General features: G+C 41.1%; 1 protein-coding gene across 14 annotated transcripts in view; it reads left to right on the top strand.

Moving 5' to 3' along the window:
• ZBTB20 (zinc finger and BTB domain containing 20) overlaps positions 1-22347 on the top strand; it is a 750151-nt gene that overhangs the window by 557484 nt on the left and 170320 nt on the right. For 13 of the 14 annotated variants that reach the window (XM_075000257.1, XM_075000328.1, XM_075000320.1 and 10 more), the window contains one exon: positions 7666-7720. The gene's annotated coding sequence lies outside the window, so the exon portion shown is untranslated. Of the gene's footprint in view, positions 1-7665; positions 7721-18766; positions 18881-22347 lie in introns of all 14 variants that reach the window. The other variant, XM_075000284.1, reaches the window with a different exon arrangement.

The raw sequence follows: 22347 nt of genomic DNA, 5'->3' as shown, positions 1-22347 counted from the left end.
TTCTCCTGTTCTATGAGAGGTCTCCTCTGGAAATGTTTTGCAAGTTTGTCTTTGAAGAATGGGTAACTGATGTGTCATCAGGAAATCAAAATTGTTAAGTCTTTATCATGGCCCCTTATGCAAAACTTACAGAACCAGTAATCTGGTTACTTTTCCCACACTTTAAGTGTATCATCCCTTTCAATATGAAAATTCATTTTTTTATTTTAATTAAAAAAATCAACAAGCATATATAAAATACACTTTGCTGTATATAAAAGTGTACATTAACCTTTCAATGTACATAATTATTGTTTGTTATTTGTGCAGCTCTCTGTTACTAAGATGTGAGGCTTGATATTCAGTTTGCAGCATCCCATGCTAAAATTTTGCCTTGTTTGGACTGACAATGTTGAGGCCATCTCCTTGGCTCTTTCTGAGTCCAAGATTCAAGGTTTCCCTAGCATTAATCCACTAGGATGACTTTCATTACATGTCTTGTTTGATAGCCCCAGAGCATCAAGTTATTTCCTTACCACATCTCAAGAAGGGATATACTGCTCAACTACCATGTATTAGACTGAGAAGCTGCTGTCTACTACTAGGAACAAATAAAAGTAGAAAGACATGAAACACCTGAAAAGCTGGCCATTTTTTTCCTTTGGTGTCGTCTTCTGACCCTGTCATTGATATGTCTGCATTAGAGTTGGCAGTGTAATTCCCAGCATGGATGGATTTGTGTGTGTGTGCATTGATTGAGCTAGTATACTAAGAATAGCAGTATGGCCATGGCAGTATGAGCAATAGGATGGGCAAGCTACTCAAATATTTATCAAGAGTCTGGGAAAGGATTGTACTCAGGTGGCTGGTCTTTTCCTACCACCCTCACCACCTCACTTATACTGCTACTTTTATCATTCTGGCTTGATCAAAACTCAGCACATGCAAGTAGGAAGCTACACCTCCAACTCCAAAATGGGTATATCCAAAGACAAAACTCAGTTGACTTCAAAGGGAGCAAGACTGAGCCTGTGGGCACAATTTGTGGGACCGCTGTCATTTAATTGGCTGCTAATGTTTATGTCCATGCTGTAACACACTGTGGTTGAGTAGCTCCACAGCACTGAGGTCCTCATCCGTGACGACAGTCCTGTGCACTACAGTGATACAATTAATAATAATCAGTTCACAAGCAAATATCTTTGTCCCATGCCATCTATTAATAAGAAGGAATAGGAGGACTGCAGGTACTTTAACTATTAACAGGTGGTCATTTAAGATAGTGTGACAATAAAAAGAAGTACTTTCAGATCAGTTCTCCTTGTGCTCTGCCAAGGCACTTTTCCTGATGCATACCTCTCAGTTTAATGCTGTGGCTTTTGCCAATGCATTCTGCCATTGATAGGAGGTTAAAAATTATGTTCTTGGAGTGAACTCCTAATACTAAAGAAGGTTCCACCTCTGGCCTCCTTTGCAAGCTGATTGTAAATAGTTTATTACACAGGTGGGCAGGTCAGCACATGCCAGATGCATTTTAGGTGGTCACCTGCTGCAGTGTGAGTTAATATAAAGTAGATAGGAGATCTCACAGGGACTGAGATATTGCTGGGCATTAACAGAGGTGACTGCAAATAGCAAGAGGTAATTAGTAGAGGTTTCACTATACCAGTTTTCCATCTGCTGCTGGCTGCTTGGTTTTGAGCTGATCCTTTCACTCTCTTGTCAGCTATTTGCATGCTCCATCTTGGATTCTGGATGAAAAGGACATTTAGTGAAAAAGGGCATAAATCAACAAAATAATTTAACTTGTAGAAATATGAATCTATGTAGATTAATCCATGTTTCCCAAATTGCATACTAAGTCGTAATTCAATAAAGGGGCAGGGGTCTTGTGACGTTTATGAACATTTATGGATAGCATGAGGGCTCAGATTAAATGTCAGCCCTGATATTCAATTCAGGATCACGTATTATTGTTGTTCATTAATATATAAAAACAACAATTACATCCACTAAAACCCTCAATTTAATTTTGCTGTAATCTGTCTCTGCTTGTGTAAGACATGCAATGAACTTTCTCTCCACCTCGGATTCAGATCATTCACAGGCTCTGTTGAATTTCAGCTCAGAAGGGTTTGATGTTCTGCAGTTTTTTACCCGACTTGAGCTTGGATCAGTCTGGACTCTATTTGGACTGAGAATGTAATAACATTAGGATTTCTCTGTTGCCTTGTCCACGCCATCCTCCTTTGGCATGAAATTCTACATCAGATACTAGAAGAGTAAAATGCATTCAGGATTGTAGAGGCCATGGAAAGCTTATAGTGCAACAGACCCTTCTGTGGAATTGGTATACAGGGCAGGATGCAGGTGGAAGAGCTGGTCCTTGCCAGTTCCACAAAAGCCCGCGTGAGAGCAGTCTCATACTGTGGTAAGTTCACAATTACCCAATTCCTATGCCCATCTTTTCTGTGTAGTGGGTGTTCAGGAATTGCATCCTCTGTTCCAATCCAGGTTTTGAATTCATAATACTCAGCACCTCTATAGCACATTTTATTTGTTAGATCTCAAAGCCCTGTGCAAAGATGGGCACGTGATATTAATTCTCTTTGACAGGTTAGAAATCAGACACAGAAAGGGTAGATGGCTTTTTCAAGCCACATATGATAGACATTTTCAAAAGCTCACTCAGTGATTTAGAAGCCTGTGTTCCATTTGCGGATGTGACTTATGCAGTTAGAGTCCTGCAGGCCTGTCTTATGTGGCACGACAAGGCATACTATGGGCATGTGATTTCTAAAACATGCTAACATGTTGCACGTTGATTGCTCTGTGTAGACCCTCCTGGTGTGCACTAACGACTGGCTAGTAAGTTTCTAAGTTAAATCCCACTTTGGAAACGTTAAGGTGCACCACCAGGGTCTACACTGACCAATTAATTTGCAACACGTTTATGCATGTTAGAAAGCACACCCCTGTAGGGCGCGTTACCCTGCCATGGAAACAAACCCCAAATTTTATTGATTTTCACTCTTACTAAAGTTTAGATGCCAGAGTCATTTTTGAAAATGAGATTTGAACATGTAAATCACTTAGGTGTTTTTGAAAAATTATTCATAGTGCTAGATTCTCCCATCCTTACTGCTTTAGAATAGTAACTTTAAACCCCAAGTGGTCCCATGATTTTAATAGGACTATGCGAGGAACAGTGCTAGAGGGTGTCAAAATCTGGCCAGTGGGAGTTAATCCCAGAGCTAAGGAGAGAACATAAGGGTATCTGTACTCCTAGACCAGAGTCCTGTCTACTGGACAACACTCACTCCAACCAACAGCCATGGAGGCATGATCCACATCTTGCTAGTGTATCAGGAATTGGATTTTAATACCCCCCTACCTGGGCCCTGGCTGAGCCCTTACAGAAAATCCACTTACATAAACTTCATTGAGGGTGGTAAAAAGTGAAATTCTGCCAAGGTTAGTACTCAGTGAACCTCCCTAGTCCAGCACTCTCTTGTGTGGAGCTGGATAATCACTTATCATGGGTTTGGCCAAGTTTCTTGCTGTCCCATTAAGTTTGTTTACAGACGTCAGTCCTGGCGCTCAGTGTTCTGTGCCACTATTTAGCTGTAATTTACCCCTTACTGTCTTCTAAGAACCCAGTAAGTGGTGGAAGTGTTGTTAATGCTGCTAGACGATATCGACCTGCGGTCTGGTAAATTCTCTCATTTGGCACCAGTCTGGTCCTGATGATGCCACACTAGAGAGATTCAAGCTGTAGTAGTTTTTTTCTTGGGAACCGCTAAATCATGCTGTCTTGTGGCACCTTATAGACTAACAGATATTTTGGAGCATAAGCTTTCGTGGGCCAAGACCCACTTCATAATCTGATGAAGCGGGTCTTTGCCCACAAAAGCTTATGCTCCAAAAGACCTGTTAGTCTATAAGGTGCCCCAAGGCTTCTTGTTTTTCTCTAAGCTACAGAGTAACACGGCTACCGCTCTGAGAAATAATGCTGGACACTAGAGAAGATGATCAGTTGGTCATCTAGCAAACAGCCACCATCTACATTAATTTTGTGTTGAAAACACAAGCCATTAAAATGAGGATAACAGTGGCATATGAGTCAGAGGATTATTCCACTTATAATAAGGAGTACTGGAAAGTAAATGGTCAATTTTAATAGATTTTATTCTTTTTACATGTTATATAATAGCATGTCCTGGAGAAAGCTGCTGTGTTAATGCAGTGTAATTAGGTTGTGTGTCTCTAGTGACAAATTGTGTCTCAAAGTGCTGTATAATAAAAAATTACACCATAGCATTTTAGTGGGTCAAATTCTGCTCTTAGTTGCAGTGAGGCTGCACAGAAATAGGAGAGCAGAGTTTGGTCCACATCTCGTATGTTTTCTGTTCTTATCTAACATGTGGTGTATCACAGTTTCCTCAGATACATCCCATTTTTATTTATTTTTTTTCAGTACTTTACATGGAAAGTTTTATTTTTATATGTTGGGGACAACTTAAAATCTAGCACTTGAACCATTTGTAATCTTTGAAGGTTTTATGGTACTTCTGCCACAATGTTAGCTCTAGTGACTTGTCAAATTTCAATTTAGGCCCAGTATAATTACTTAACTAAACTTTTTCAGTTTTCAATTCATAGTGCTTTTTCTCACTTCTTATACTGAATATTTCTGTAGTGTTGCTATGGACTGTTAAACACTTGAGTGAGACCCCAAAACTGACTGCCTTTCAGTAGTTACGTGATTTCGTATACATTCTCTGTGGTCTAATTTTGCAAAAGACAATGACTATCTTCTGCAAAATGGTGAGAGCTCTCACTTCCCAATTAAGTCAATGCTCAGTACGTAACTTTATAAATACAGGGATCAAACCAGTAATTTGGCACCTTTTGGCATTAAAGTTGTTACTGTAAATGATGCAAGTAGCAACACCTGTACTGATTGCCAACGCTTTCCATGGTTTGTTGATGCTTCTCATTATAATATACTGTTGTCAGCTTCTTATAACTACCAAACGTCAAGAATTCGGGCTGATTTTTCCCTCCTTCCCCCACCGGGAAAATTTCAGCAAAACAGTTCAGCCATTTCTGAGAACAATATAAGAGAAAAATATATTGTTCAATTACCATATTAAAATATTCTTTTAGCAGTTTCACTGAGAAACTCTGATGCCTCTGTTTGGATCAGAGACTTGAAATGTGGTAGAGGGCCCCGATGTCAAGGATGTGCCTTTTACCACTCCTCTGGAAATCTATCTAACATTAGCCAAGTTATGGCAGTTGCAGTTCATATATATTAAGCAGAATCTTGTTAGAGTTTGTTGACCAAATACTCTGAGGTTTCTGTCTATGCTGAGGCTGCAAAATGTTGGGGTGGACTTTAGGATGAATTGGTTCTCCAGAACTACAGGAGCTGTTGCAACAGTGGGCACAGAAACATAAAGCAGGGAAATTGTATCTCTTGTGGTTTCAGTTCTGTCCCTACTGGTGCCCAGTCAGCAAAGAGGACACTCCCGAACTGGAACGGAGCAGGATAAGAAGTTAGACTTCAGAAGATGGCAATCAGGACAAAAAGTTGGGGGTGGGGACAAGAAGTCAAAAGGTGTAGGGTCAAGGGCACTGGGACTGAGACATGGAAGTGGAGTCTAGTGTGTTGAACTGAGGTTGGAAGATTGGGAGTGGAGCAAAGTAGTCAATAAACTTTTGGTTTAAAAATAACATGGTTTCAGGAGACCTTCTCAATGCAAGACATGTTACAACCTGGCCTACCTCCCCATTCTCTGCCACCAGACTGTTGCCAGTGTATCCAGTCACTGTGTCCCACATGCTTGCTATTTTGCTGTTAAGTGGACAACTCATGGTGGGGCAGGTGTTCTCAAGGCAAATGTTGCTCATAAGCAACAGTTATTCTTAGAAATCTTTTGATGTAAGCAAGGATCTACTGTATCAATTTCCCTGCATTCCATTCTGCTACAATAAAAAGTTGTTTTTCCCCTCAAATATGCAAATCTCTACCAAAAAATTGGCTATTTAAAAAAAATGTTTTTTCTAAGCTGAAAAATGTTAGCATAAGTACACTGTTTCTTGCCAAAAACAGTTTGAGAAAATCCAGTGTGTTTTCATTTTCAGCTTGTTTTTCATCGCAAAACAAAATGAAAGACATTTTTGCAGGAAATTGCAATGAAAAAGCTCCACTGAAGTATTGTTGAAATTTTCATGCAAAAACTTTGTTTCTGCCCATTAGAGCTTGAATTGCAGCTCTTTTTTTGTAACAAATTGCATGCTCCTGGGGTGTCTCTCTTCCTGATGCCTATGCCAGCCAGCATGTTGCTCTTCCCTGGCTGGCCAGCTCAACTCAAACTATGTACAGCTGGCTTGCGGTACTTGTAATTCTTAATCCACTGGGATTTTCTCCAGTTGTTTCCTCCCACTTGTTAGCCTACCTACTTCTCTGGGATTTTTTGTCCCCCACCCCAACCCTTCTCCTGGACCAGAATGTGCTCTCCCACCCTCTTCACATACACAATTGCTACAGTGCTTACCTATCTCCCAAGCCTTCCCAACGCCAACCTGCCCGCACCTCCCCCCTTTCTGCTGCAACAGCACCCATACATCATATTCCTCGGTGTATTTTTAACATACATTCAGGAATAAAGGAGTTAATGTACTGCTTGAAACAATGTCTCAGAACATGGATCTGGGACAGCAGACCAGCCTCTGTAGTCTTTTGTTGACTAGAGAAAGCTAAATAAGATTCTGTCCTCCTTATCTTCTGAGAGCAAATATGTTTTTGTACAAACACATCCTTTTGCTTTACTGCTCACCATTAGTTTTAATTTAAAACACACTGGAATTCTCTGCCCTTCAAACCATCTCCATGAGATTATATGGCTACTTCAAAGCATCAATCTTTTGTATAAACCTTTGCTTTCAAGTTCAAATAGGAACAGCTTGTCCATTTGGAACAATTTATCAGAGTAGCAGGGTTTGACTCTAATTCATTAATTCATTCCATGTTAATATGTCTTGGGCAATGGGTTTATTGTATAGCTCAAACAGTTCTCTCAAACATTCTGTCTTGAAGCCATGAGGTGGGTAAAGCATCATTTGTAGGCCAAAGGCAGAAGAGACTGATGTTCTCGTATTTATTCACAAAACAAGCATCTGTAATGTAAGCTTCCTCACCTCTCACCTGGGGGGTCTCTATGTAATGTCAAGAAGAAGAGTTCACTCTTTGTGGGCAATTTAATCCTTAACCTCTCTACTGAGACTACTGACAAGGAGGCCAATTAGTGCCAATTATGGTGGTGAGTGTTGTGAAGAGAACACCTGTCCAGGGGGACCACCATCTTATTTCATACCAGTAACTGAACAACCACCAGATGGTAACATCACTTAATCTCTGCTGACTTGGAATGGATTCAAACTAGCATCGTAGGGATGAAAGGTTCCCTAGCCTATTATCAATCCCCTGTGCTATCCAGTCCCCCAGTTCTTATGTTTTCTGAGTTTGCAAAGTTCATGGGATCTGCCATGTGAAATATCCTTTTCGATAGGAATTGCAAGAATCTCTGAGGTTTGTGGGTCTCCTTCTTATTTTGGTATGATTTAGCTTATTTATACCTGTTTTATATCTTCATGCTGTTTTTCCTGTTTTCCCCTCAGATCCCTGACGATCAGTTTATGCTCTTTTCTTGAAGGAACCGTTCCTGTCTCTCATGTAAGTACTGAGCATTTTGTACCTTTCCGTGACAAGTCACGTGTTTTGTTCAGGGTCTATATATAAAGAACTCTGAAGGCCCTGTAAAGTATTCTAGAGGTATCTTGGTTTCAAGGCTTGATATTCAGTGTATGTCCTGATTCTACTGAGTTGTTGTCTCAAACTGTACGTCTTCAGTTTGTAAGACTCAGAATGGTTCATTTCCACTGTGTGCTGGGGAGAATAAGGAGCATGTGCAGTACTAGCATGTATATTTCTGGATTGACTTAGGGAAGCAGTGGATAGAAGATTCCTTTTGGGTATGGGGACAATCTGCAATGTCTTCTTAATGGGTATAATCCCATCTGAGAGATCTTATTCAGCACAAAGCAGCTTGCGTTTCACATGATGCAGGACTGGAGCAAAGACAAAAAACATTTCATAAGCATTTCAACCTTTCCTTGCTGGGGTACAGTTTCATGATTTGGAATGCCTGCCACTGCAAAGTTGGCAGCAGTATGTGAACCTGCACTGCTTATGTTGTTACCAGTGTGTCTTACTGACCATTAGCATAGTTTTCACTAAGGCTGCATCTATGCTACGAGATGAATTTCAATTTATTTATATTAGATTTCTAATTCTGGAATTTATACGTTCGGATTTGACCATCCTCACTTCCCACATGCTCCTTAGAAAAGTGAGACATTGCTGCCACACACAAATTGTCTTAAAAAAAAACAAACAAACTGTTGCAGTAGTGCATTGTGGGAAGCTATCCCACGGTTTCCTCATCCCTGTAGCATTCTGGGTATGCTCACTGGTCTTGACATCATCTTCCCACATTGCATTTTACACATGCCCCTCCCAGTCCATGGAAATAATGCAGGGACCCTCAAAGTTAGAAGAAAGAGAATAGAAAAGTGTAGGAAAAAAGAATTTTTGATTTCCCATCCCATCACATTGCCCACATGGGTGGATCAACTGTGTTCTGAACTGGCTGTCCACTGAGTGTACCACCTCCTGTCATTACCTGCATGTGATCCCTAAAAATAATGGGGGTCCAGGACTGTTTCTAAAAGTGAGAAGAAAGAAGATAGAAAAGTGCAGGAAAAAAAATTTTTGATTTCCTCGCAGGGGCAGTAAACCCTGGTACGGGCGAAGGGGGTGGGGTAAACTAGGGGGCCAGTTGAAGTGGTCCTTCCCCACAGCAGCAGGCAAACCCCGAATTTCTTAGCCACTGGGGGAGACCTTTTCCCTGGCAGTAGCAAGCCCTTAGCTGCTGGGGGAGACTTTTCCCCGGCGGCAGCAAGCCCTCGTATGGGCCAAAGTGGGGGGCCAGTTAAGGTGGTTGTTTGCCACGGCAGCAGCAAAACCCCAAATATCTTAGCCACCAGAGGAGACTTTCCTATCATGACAGCAAAGCCCCCAGTATCTTAGCCACTGGGGGAGACTTCCCCATGGCAGCAGCAAAGCCCAGAATATCTTTTCCACCCTTGGATCCCTAAACACACGACTGGCAGCATTGTCAGCACCAAACAGCATGCACATCCTTTTATTAGGTTGGGTTCCACACAGGCCTTTAATCCAACTTCTGAATTAGAGAAGCCTTAGAGGTCTTAGAGAGAGTGCAACTTCCCCTGCCCTTCACCTTTCTTCTGGGCTTCAGGATACAACCAAAAATTGTAACTTACTGGAGGGGCTATGCCCAGAAAGCATTAAAACTGATGTTGTCAACTGTTCCCTCCCTTCCCCTCCCCCCAGCTATTGGTAGTTCTGGGTCATCTTTGAACAACTATGCTAGAGTTTAAAAAAAAAAAACCCTCTGTCTGTGGCTTCTTTTGCAAACCTATGTTACTCGGGGCTTTTTCTTGGCAGTTCCCAATCTCTTGGGCTTGGTTGTTGGTATGTAAGTTGTCAGCTCAATGGCTTTTTTCATTGAAAAAAATACTGTTTTAATTTAGAGAATTGGTTTTTGAGATCTGGGGCAGCAAAAATGTAAAATTCTCATGGTTTGAGGTTTGCTTTTTAAAAATGTTTCCAAGTTCTAGAATATGGTGTTTTTTTAATTAGACCAGTGTATGTTTTCCAAGATATCATCATACATTGGCATTTGGAAATCTAGTGATATACAGAATCAGATTTTTTAATGCAATATATAAGAAAAGTTAGCACTGCTAAGCAGGCATAATTGTGATAGTTAGAAATAGGCCAGAACTAAGGACAATTTTCAACTCTATCTACTAAGTGTGTGTGCCTCTGTTTATGGGTGCCAGATGTGAGATCCTTTGAACCTGATTTGCAGAGGCATTGGGAATCTACAGCTCTGATTATCAAAGGAAGTTGATACTCTGAAAATGGAGCTCAAGATTTGTTAAAGTGGGAATGCAAAATTACTGGATGTTTGAACGTTCAGGCCTAAAACTCCAAATCCAAATTTTGTGGTTTATAAAAGGTATTCTACTTTTTGCTGTCTAAAACCATGCTCAGTGGAAAAACAATTAACTTTTAAAGAACTGTTTGGAAGAAAAACAATGTAACACAGCCCTTTTTTCATTAACTGGAAGAATTTACATCTGCAAGTTTATAAGCAGTGCCTTTTTTTGTGTCGGTACTGAGTACCAACACCTCGGCAGGCCCAACCAGATTGTCTGGGGGACAGGGGCTGGGGAGCTGGTTAAGTACCGACTCCTCTTTTTTACAAAAAAGGCACTGCTTATAAGTATTTATTTATTTTATTCTGGGATATTTTTCATAGTAGGGCTAAAAAGGTGGTGGAAATTCTTAATTTCTTCAGGTGTGTGTTAAAACATTCTAGCACCTTACAGAGTGTTTATTTGGTATGAAATATTGCAGCAAGTAACTTTGAGTTTTAAAATTGACTCTCAACATTTGCTGTGTTGCTGAAGTAAAAATGGCACATTTCTCCCCCATGCCCGGGAAAAATTATAGGCAGAGATGTGATGTGATTATTGCACAGTGGTATGACAGTGCCAACTCCTATGCAGATGATTTTGCCTGTCATGCTTATGAGTTCCCCTTATTTCTTTCCTTTTGTTATTCTCTTTCCTTATAGGGTTTCCCATACTGAGAAATAGCAGTACCCAGCTCCATTTTCACTTTGGTGTATTTTGCTTCATATAGGTAGGAGTCCATGCACACATGTAGGTCTCCTGTTTGTTAGTGGCAGATTTCTGCATCAAGGGGATCAGTGGCCCTCAAAAATGGGGTATGACTTACGTGAAATGTGACATTAGGCTGAGAAACTGATTAAAGCCCCATCATCCCTTTACCATCATATATTATGCAGCATATTTGTCCAACGGGGTAGTTCATTATGACCCCTAACAAATTCTGTTATTCTTACTGCAGAACGATAGTATTGCTAGAAAGTATGAATGATGTGCAGAGACTTAAAATATGTACATTTATGTAACCCTTTCTGCATCAGCAAACATTTATGGCAACACTAAGGACCACATGTCACCAGCATTTGTTGTAGCTGATGTTTAGCCATTGTTGTAGTCCTGTTATGTAAGCTAGTTCCATGCATCAAATCCCAATCAATCAGTGACTCACCATGTGATGATGAGCAAATCATTTCCCTTCTCCAAGCCTCAGTTTCCTAATATTCAACACTAGACAACAGCGTACTTTGTTGTCTCTAGAGGCGGAGTTTGTTACACACACACAGGTTCCTTTTATTCTTCCTCCATCCCACCACAAACAAATACCCTCAGAATCTCTTTCTATTTCAGGTGCACATATAAAGATGTAAATTTGTATTCTTTTTAATTTATTAAAACATTTCTCTCTCTCTTTTTTTTCCTGTTTTTGCATTCTGGAAGCTAAATAATTCATGGTGTCGACATTTCAGTTCTGTTTGGATGATGAGCAGAGCTGGAATGTGGGCATTGTGAGGTTGGAAGGTGCATAGTTATCCTGATCTTTTTGAATGTCTTGCTCTGAAAAAGCAATTTATTCCACAGCTTCATGAAGTCCTCTTCAGTAGCGTAATGATGACCTAAAGGAAGCTGAGGGGCATCCCTGTTGACCTCATCATGTATACGAGAATCATCAGTCAGATGGTCAATTGTGTGTGTGTCAAAACACAATTGGCAGTCTTCCAGACTGCCAGTTGCCAGTGTCTGGGCATGAGTATTCATTATATCAGACAGATGATACTAAAGTAGACTCTGAAATCTATATCTGTGTACCATGTTGCTGGGACTTGCTTATCCATTAATTAACCTATAGTCAGAATGGTGGAGCAGGCTGTACATACCTCAGCTAGGTGTCACTTTCAGCATTCCTGTGGAGTTTGTTAATATCATTGTCCCCAGTTTTACAGGTGAGGAAACTGACAGACAATGCAACATGGGAAGTCACTGGTAAAGGCAGCACTAAATATCATAAATTTGTGGTTCCTAGTCCACTAGATCACACTGCCTCTGACAAATGTCACATAATCCATCCTGACATGAAGACAAAAGTCCTCACTTTTGCATTTCAGGAGTTAAGGATGATTTGAGCTTGTTGATTAACAGGCTCAGGATGAATTATTATCGGTCAGCAATTGGTTTGGCATTATACAGAATACAGAAAGAATAGATAAATTGCTGCTCCTGATTTAAGGTAGGGGCTCTCTCTGTCTTCCCTCTTTACTGCAACTGGTGGGATGAGCAATATGGTTCCCCAACTAAGTTCTACAACTTCTGTCATTATATAAGGTTTTAGACAAAGAGCTTCTTTTGTCAAAATCATCTGCCAGAACCATATATTCTTTTATATAAACTAAGAATTCAACACATATTAAAGGAAATCCTAATGTATGTATGAAAGCATAACTATTAGTGGCTGAGATGCCTGGTGTTCCTCAAGAGAATATCGTTCAATGGAACCTTTTTTCTTGCATAAGCAGTCTTTCCTATTGATTCCCCAACAGGAAACATCTACTGTAACAATCATCCATCATTAATCCTTCAGGTTTATATGTCCTTTGTACACATTATATAGAATACCTGGAATGCAATGGACATGGAAGTGTCAGAGGTTATTAGATGTAGCTTAATGCATAGAATTCCTGAATAGAGTAACTTACTCTATTAAGATCAAGCATCAGTATAGTTAATACGGTAAACAAACTGCTAGCAAATTCAGAAAATAGGAAGCAGACCAAATGCGCCAGTAACAGCCAGCTAAAGCTGTGGTGATCATCACAGAAGAAAAACCTGCTGGGAAGCATCTTTCTATTTCTCAGAGTTGTCGAGCATTCAGATACACTATCATTTCCCCCATTATTTCACAGGAGACGTGAGCATCCTGGCCAACTCTCCTTAACAGTGAATCAGTGAAAGAGCTTTTGCATGCCAAAAGGTCTGTGGTATAATAACTCTTACATTTACAGTATCTAGTAATTTTCCCCCTGAAGTATCCCTTTGCTTAATAAACTGATATACAAACTTACCCAGAAGAACCACTCCATCCATCTCTGAAATTCAGCTCCTTGGAGGTGAAATTCAGCAGCTGCTTAAAGTGGATAGTAATACTACACAACATTTTGAGACAGAAAATGAAGAGTATCTTTCCCAATTACAGCATATCTCCTGAAGGGAAAGAATGCTTTGAAAAGGGAGCAACATGGGCAGGCTCTCTAACTTGGCATTTGCAAAGAGAAGAAATGGTGAGACGAGCAACAAATTAGAAACAGTGTAGAAGTTTTATACTGGTTTGTGTTCAGAAAGCTGATGAAGAAGGCACTCCAGAGATGAAGGGCCTTAAACACAAGAGTCATGACCATAAACTGAATTCTCAACCATAAAATGTAACCACTGAAGGCACTTCAGCAACAGGATTAAGTGAGGAAGGTGTGTTGTGAAAAAAATAAGATGAACCTCATTATTTTCTACCTATGGTAACTACTACAAATGAAGTCTATAGTCTAACTGGGAAGTCCTTGCATAAATCCACTCAAAAGAGGGAATCCATGTGGGGTTCAGGGTTTTGACGGTATCATTAGTTCACTTGTGAATTTTAAAATTGTTTAATGCTTAATAATGGCAAAGGTTAACTAGAAGTCAGTGTGAGGAGGAAAAGCAGAGACAGGCTCTTCAGAGCATGTTGTTTTATAGCCTGAGGTGTGGCTATAACTGTCCCTCTGGAAAACACCTCTTGGCTGTGGAGCCCAAAACTGGATCTGTAGAACTTAAATGAGACTGAATCTAAGGAGTGGCCTGGACAGCAGCTTAAGATAAGAACCCTCTTTCCCTTTGAGATGTTTTTGTACGTCATCTCTCATCCAGGTATTGTAATTTAAGTTATAGAAGGTATTTGAGTTGTAGGGTTCACAGAAACCTAACAGGCTACAGCAACAAATTCTGGATCTGAATCTGGAAAGTTCAGGCTGGACAGAAATTTTAGATTTAGGAGGAAAAGAAGGAAGGGAACAAAGAAAGGAGGAAAGTAAAAGAAGGAGGGAAAAAATGAATTTCCTCGTACACCTTTATTCCACACAGCTGTATTCATCCCTAGACTCATTTGAAAAAAGGCCGCTTGCTGAATCACTGGCAGTGCTGTTTGCAGCAACGTAGAGATCTTCCATACAAATATTTAAGCCTTGTTTGTAAGAGCTGACGGGGTCACATTGAAAGATGGTTGCAGTGCAGGTGATGCCATAGTTTCCTGGGTAGTGCCTTTGATGTAGTGGGAAATTATCTTTGTGCATCTGGCATTGCCGTTGTTCTTCTCAACCTGTATTGTCTACCATCGCACAAGAAAATTCCCTACCACCATCTTGAGCACATTGGTAGTGCTGCTGTTGCATTAATAAGACGAAAAAGCCCTGCTTAGTTGAGCCAGCACTGATAAATTTTGTATTGTACACCTGTCTCCATATAATTTATATGGTAGGTATGAAGCAAAGCAAAAACAATAAAGAGGAGTAACCATGAGTGCTGATTGCCATGAAAATCCTAATTTACAGCTATAACTGCCTTTGCAGGAGCTCCAGATCTCACATTTGAGTGCTCAAACTGGCACTTGTGCACATATACACACTCAAAGACCTAAGTGCCAGACAGAGCTCCAAATTTATCCTGGGTGTCTTATTTAAGGTACCTTGTTTAAATAGTAGTTCTTAAGAGTGTTTCAGCAATTTCCCATCTACCCCTGTTTTTAAAAAAAAAAAAAAAAAAAAAAAAAAAGTTCATCTGCCATCTGGCTGCCTGTATACAGTCTAACAGATGCACACATCTGTATGTGTGTCACTGAAGATCCATTTGCACTACATACTTCATGAGAGTGCTTTATTTAAAGCCTAGAAATGGGAATCTTAAGATCCACAGCATTTGAAGAAACAATAGGAGACAGTATTTTCTACTTCGCAGATGCCGTTTCACCTTTCTTCCTTCTTTTTGTTTTTCTCCTTCATGTGTGCACTCAGTTCATACTGAATGAATACTTTTCAAATCATTTGAATGCTCACCAGCCAACACGAAATATTCTGAGGACAATCCAAACTTTTTTTGTTTTTTTGCTTTTGTTTTTTCTGGAGGCACTCTTAAGACACAGGCATGTCTGATTTTTGACCCATCTCAACAGCCTGATTCCTGTCTCTTTATAGGACATCAACATCAACCCTGTGACTATTTTTCAATTTTTTGACTTGTTGAACAGCTGGTAGACACCCTGATTCCTAAAGACAGCAAAGCCTCCTAGGCTGGAGTAGGCCAAACCCCCAGAATAAAAGCCAGATACAGATTTTAAACACAATACATTTCAAGAAGGAGAGTGCCCATAGTTCTGTTTCAGCTGCTGGTAAAGTTAGAGGCCATGTGTTAAATCTGAATATGGATCTGGGTTCAAATTCCTGATCCTCCTCCTTTTGCACCTCACTGTTTACACACAAAACCAAATGGTTAATGTAACTGCAAAGCAAACTACTGTGAGAGAGATCAGGTATCTGGTGTAATGTAGGATTGCAGCTGCACAAGATTTCTTCTTTGCTTTTGCATAAGGATGTATCACAACATCTAGCTTTCACAGAACCAGTATCCTGACCAGTAGGATATCTGGTGTTTTTCACATAGTACAGCATTATTTTAGTCCTGGTCCAGGTCTTACTGACAGTGCTCCAGTATAAATCAGGAATAATTCCACTGAAGCCTCTGAAGTTACACCAACATGAAATAGGCGTAAGTGAGATCAGATTTCATTTCAATATGCTGTAGCACAGTCTGGCAAAATTCAAGTTGTTTGCTCACCTACAGAGGGTTAATTTTGTTTTGATAGGCAAGTGAAATATCGTTTCTTATTTTTCATTGTCTTTGTGGCAAAGGGCAGGTGAGCAGACTTTGAGCCTTTGCTGCTGAAGGTTCATGATGATTTTGCAAAAGTGTCTAGTGCCTTGTGATAGAATCAGAGACATCTACCTGTACATGAGAGTGCTTGGGTACTTGCATTTGCAAACCCTTAATGTATGTATCAGTAATGAAAATCTTAATTAAGAAAGCTGCATCATTGTCCATGAACACTCTTTCTTTCTCCTTGTGTGAAGTCCTTTGTGTATTGCAGCATCTACCTAGCTCAGACAGACAGAGCCCTCAAAGAGCTTGTCTGTCAGATCTTCTCTTGATTATTAACAGCTAGTGAATGACAAAGTCTCAGTCTCCTTTTGTCTTGATAGTGAAGCTCGGAACAGCAGAGCACATAATGTACTGTAAGGTTGGCTGGTTGGCTGGTTTGTTTTTTTTTTTTTCCTGTGTGTGTGGTTTTTTTTTTTAACTTGCTTTTTAATATGGTGGTGGGGTTAAAAATCTCTCGGTGATCAGAACTAATTTGAGTGGTTCATAGTTGCCAAAATGTGAAAAGATGCCCTTTCACACACAGAAATGTACCTTTATGTTTAGAAACAATGCACTGTCTTAGACCATGTGGTGTGCACGCGTGCACAAATTATACTGATGTTATGTGGAGATTAAGATTTTAATCTCATAAAACTCAAGAAGTTCAAAGTTAAGGCTCACAAAGCAACCTTACCTATGCCCCCCGCCCAAAACTGTGTTCAGTACAATGCAATCACGTGCTGCATGCAGGGCAATGTGACGTTACCTTTGGAAAAGATGGTAAACCGGGAAGGAACTGTTCTTTCTGTAATCATACTGTAGAGATTTGGAAATAAATAAACACCAGTATGAACACACACACAACTTCATATTCTAATGTGTACATATAGAGCCAAAACACTGATGTACATACAGAGCAAGATTGTATCCAATGTGTGTGCCAGCAGTAATGGGAGAGAAAATATCAGAACTCCCTTTCTTGCTCATCCCTCCCATGCACCCACTCACCCACATTTGTCCTTATGCAATGGCTGGGCATAACTGCACACATGTCCAGAAGGGCCAGATTCTCCTCTCACATGCACCTTTTGACCATTGACATCAGTGGTTTCTCTTGGTTTTCACCTAAACAGAAATAAAATCAGGCTCAGGAAGGACAAGACTGGATGGATCTAGCTCCACCAACACCAGTGCTGTCCTTGAGGTGGGTATGGAGGAGCTGTCTGCACAGATTAGTAGAGCCCAACCCCACATGTAGGCCTTTTCTTTTCGTACATCTAGATTGGCTCTGCTGTGATCAACACAGCAGTGTTGATTTAGCAGGCATTGTGAAGACCCAGTAAGTCAATGGCAGGTCCTGTGTTTCAGCTCCTTGGGAAGAGGAAGGTACATTTTCAGGAGAGCATCTATTGTTCGCAAAGTGTGGGGTAAACACCAGAGTAAATGCATCTCGCTACATTGACATCAGTTACATTAGTCTCATAACTGAAGTAGCATAACGTAGATCAATTTTATTGCAATAGTGTACACAGTGTCAGAGAGGAGCACATGCTACATTCTTGCACAAGGGTTGCAGGTGCCTTCAGCTCCTGAAAGAATTACCTCTATCTGAAGGAAGAATTCCAGCTGAGACCCTTAGCTTCCCCAGTGACTGAAAAACCACAATTTGTACCACGTGTTGTATCATACAGGTGCTTTGATATTTTAGGAATGAAAAAACAGGATCAGAAATCAAGCCAAAGTCACCTATCAAAGCAAATCTAATTTATTTCAAGAATTACTAATATACCCATCACTGTGGTACCACAAGCCATAATCACAAATTAGTCAATAGGTTAAGAAATCAGGATCTAAAACATTTCACGTTAAATTAACTGGGGAGGGGGCTGATTCTCACCTGCCTGCCACTTTGCTTTGTCATTTATGTCTGTCTAAAGTGAACACAAAATGCCACCAAGTGGATCCAGTACCATTTTACACCCACGATGCAAAGATATAAATGACAGTTGAGAAGGAGCTTCAAAAATCTTCATGAGAAGACAGTACCCTCACAGAAGAGCATGAAGCCTAGAATACTTGATATTTTGAGGTCATCTCCAGCCAAATAATAAGCCTGCTCAGGTTCCGGACAACATCAGGGTTATCCCAATCTCTAGGCCATTTCTTTTCATGCCTTGAACCAGTGGCCTTTTAGATGCAGTTTGTCAATAATTTATGCATCCCAGCATGCATTAAAGATGATGATTTGATTTAGACATGGTAGTTTTAAAATGTTATAAACTCTTTCACAGAGGATACATTGAAAATTTATAGCAGGACTTTATTACAGGAGAAAGGGTAGCAATGTTGGTTGCTCATCTAAGTAATTGTCTGAAGTTCCTTAGAGGCCACATAGGTTTTCTGTATGATACTTCAAATTCCTAGGGGAATCCTGTGTTGCATTTGTCCCTGTGCCCCCAGTCAGCCACCTCTTCTCCCAGGCCCTATTTGTCCCTTGTCCCCATATGGCCTTCCATATCCCCCCATGCAGCTCTTGGCTGTGCTGCCAGCTCCTAATGCCTGTGCCCTCACTCCAGTCAGTCCAGTCTTTTGACCCCAATCTGTGTGACCACCCAACAGTGCCATGTGCCCCACTCTTGCTCTGCCACCCACGTCTTGTGGCTCCTCACTTGGCTCCACGAGCAGTGGACTGTGAGGAAGACAGTCTCTGACCCCTCACTCTCCACAGCTGTCTGCTCCACCCTGTGAGACAACGGTTCTCTCTTCATATGCTCCAGTAAACAAGATGCCTCTGGACTTCTAATCAGTTTTGCCCTCTCTTCTGGCACCACATCAGCTTCTGGTAAGTGAAAGGTGTAATTGCAGCTTGCTTTTGCCTCCACATCAGAATCAGTTATTCTTGAGGGAGGAATCTGGGGGGGACATACATTCTCCCCTTGCAGAGTGACACAGAATTCCCTCAGGAGTAAATAGTCTACAATGTCAAACCTCTGCTCCTCACATCTTCACACAGCTCAATAGAGTCACTAATGTAAGTGGTTATTCTAAAATGGTAATAACGTTATTTCAAAACAAAATGCTTTCAAACATGCCACAGTTGCAGCTTCTCTTTCAGTCTATGTATATGTCAAGTTTGATGTTTTAAAACAAATCCATGTTTCAATTATGCAAGCATGTTTGAGGGTGGAAAGTTTATGGAAAAATTAAGAGCAGGATCCTATTTTTACATACTAGTATGATTCAAAAATAGATTTGAATATGATTCAAAACTAGATTTTGGTAAAAATGTCAATTTGCAGTAGAGAAGAAGGCATGACAAATGTCTGAGCAACAGGTAACTTTTGGAAAGGCATAACCAACTAATAGAAAGGATTTAGTATAAATTCTCATCTCAACTTTAACTATAATATTGGTAATGTGATACTCTGATAATTTGGCACATGCATAACAGCCTGTTTTGAGCCTTTGCATTGGTCATTTGGTAGGGAGCCATGAACAGGCAGAAACTTCTCTCTTATGCCATATCTGTGGCTGGATTGGAACTTAGGAATGTTTCCTCAATCTCCAGGTCCTCTCTGTACTCTTTCCTTCTATGTTCACCAGTAAACATTGTGAAGCTCCACAGACAGAGCTTCAGGCAGTTGCTCCCAATACTTAGTTTGGTACCAATTATAGGTATTCTGCCTCAGTGAATTCGTCCTTTGTAGGAACTGGGGGAAGCTCCACCTCAGGCAGCCTTCAGTTCTTTCTTCTCATTGTTCAATGAGGGGACAGCAAGAGGCAGGCCCCCACTTGGACTGGGGCCAAGGTCCAGGCCTTTTTGGTCCCATGGAGGGAGGAGAAGATACTCCAAGACCCCCTACTGCAATGTCCCCCTCTACCCTAATGCCCTTGACTTAAAGGACACATATTTTCATATAATATATCAATGCCACCATCAAGGCCTCAGATTTGTGGTCAACCAATCCCACCATTAATTCTCAGTCTTCTCTTCTCTTCTGGCCTGCTTCCAGTCCACATATGTATTTTGTGACATGCATGCCAAGCTATATCTTGGGATGCTGTAGAACTAGCTGAGCTCCCCAATGCATCATCCACTAGATACGCTCGTTCAGCTGCTTGCTTCTTTAGACTGAGGGAAGGACCTGTCCAACACATTGATGGCTGTTCCCTGTAGTTTACCCACAGTCAGCTTTGACTCTGGTTACGGATGCTTCTGCCCTGAGCTGGGGAGCCCATCTGGAAATGCCAGATACTCCAAACCTCTGATTTTCCCATGATTTAGCACTCTGTATACATTTAGCTTATCCTGCTTTTCTCTCCCACATTAAGGGAACAAATTTCATGCAGACAACACAGTGGTGATGTCCTATGTAAACAGACAGAGGGGTCATATTATCACTTCTGTGCCAAGAAGCTATGTTATTTTAGGGGTTTTGTATCACCAGCTCAGTCACCCTCAAAGCCTCCCATCTTCTAGGAGTCTACAACAGTCTGGCAGACCAACTGAGGAGATCATCAGTAACCATGAGTAGTCTCTCTGTCCAGATGTGGTCAGACACATTTTCCATGTCGGGAGCCTTCCCCAAGTAGACCTATTCGCAACCAAACACCATAGGAAATCCCAGTTTTGTTCATGAGCAAGTCACCAGCTCCATAAACTCACCAGGGACTCTGAAATCAAGCTCTGTTTTCCATCTCACATATCATAAGTAGATATCAACATGCTCTATTGCAAATTATACTCTCAATTGCAGTTGGAAAACCCACTGTCTCCATATATTGTGTCCAGTTAAACCTGTGTATAGTGCATCTCATCTCCCGCCACACAGCTATAGTTTAATGAAGTTGAAAAGGTGTTCGTGAAAATATGGCTTAATGACCATTCCAAGGTATCATCCAGTTGGTAACAGAGTAATGATAGTTTTGTGGCTGAAACCTCTGTCTGTGATTTAGTGTAATCTCACCACTCCTTGAGCTGGGTGAGAAGCTGCAGTGGAGATATGTTTTGTTACTTTATTTTGGACTTTGTTTCTTAATTGCTTCAGTGCTTTCATAAAGTAGCATATTATTTGTCATTATGACCTGTACATATTTTCTGTGCAGTTGTTTAAATCATGAAAGGTCACATCTTTATTTCCAGAAATATTTTCGTGACATTTTTAGATGTATAAAGAGAAATGTATTACTGCAGTGTTTTTCAACCCCTGGAGGTCTGCAGACTAGGGCTACGTCTACACGTGCACCCAACTTCGAAATAGCTTATTTCGATGTTGCGACATCGAAATAGGCTATTTCGATGAATAACGTCTACACGTCCTCCAGGGCTGGCAACGTCGATGTTCAACTTCGACGTTGCTCAGCCCAACATCGAAATAGGCACAACGAGGGAACGTCTACACGGCAAAGTAGCACACATCGAAATAAGGGAGCCAGGCACAGCTGCAGACAGGGTCACGGGGCGGACTCAACAGCAAGCCGCTCCCTTAAAGGGCCCCTCCCAGACACACTTTCATTAAACAGTGCAAGATACACAGAGCCAACAACTAGTTGCAGACCCTGTATATGCAGCACGGACCCCCAGCTGCAGCAGCAGCAGCCAGAAGCCCTGGGCTAAGGGCTGCTGCCCACGGTGACCACAGAGCCCCGCAAGGGCTGGAGAGAGAGTATCTCTCAACCCCCCAGCTGATGGCCGCCATGGAGGACCCCGCTATTTCGATGTTGCGAGACGCGGATCGTCTACACGTCCCTACTTCGATGTTGAACGTCGAAGTAGGGCGCTATTCCCATCCGCTCATGGGGTTAGCGACTTCGACGTCTCGCCGCCTAACGTCGATTTCAACTTCGAAATAGCGCCCAACACGTGTAGACGTGACGGGCGCTATTTCGAAGTTACTGCCGCTACTTCGAAGTAGCGTGCACGTGTAGACGCAGCCTATGTTTAAGATTTACAAAGTGGTTCATTTCTCTGTTTGAAATTTTTAGGGGTCTACAAATAGGAAAAGGTAGAAAACTACTATGTTAAACTATTATTAGGTGACTTTACTAAGCAGACAGAAAAAGAATAGGTACAATAATGGGAAAACAGGCATGGCTCAAAAAAACCCTGTGAATATCTCAAGGTTCTGGGAGTCAGAAGACATGTTTTAATCCTAGCTGTAACTGTAAACCTCTCTTTGATGTTAAACCAATCTCTTCACCTTGCAACTCCAAGCCTCAGTTCTCTCCATCTGTAGATAAGATAGTGAAAACCGTCATGACTTCACCTGCAAGAATTCTGGTGGGGCTCAAAGTTCAGTTATGCTCAGA

This window comes from Carettochelys insculpta, chromosome 1 (assembly GCF_033958435.1).
Source record: "Carettochelys insculpta isolate YL-2023 chromosome 1, ASM3395843v1, whole genome shotgun sequence".
Lineage (NCBI taxonomy): Eukaryota > Metazoa > Chordata > Testudines > Carettochelyidae > Carettochelys > Carettochelys insculpta.
The sequence above is the reverse complement of the archived record's forward strand: the minus strand, read 5'-3'. Positions and strand labels throughout refer to the sequence as shown.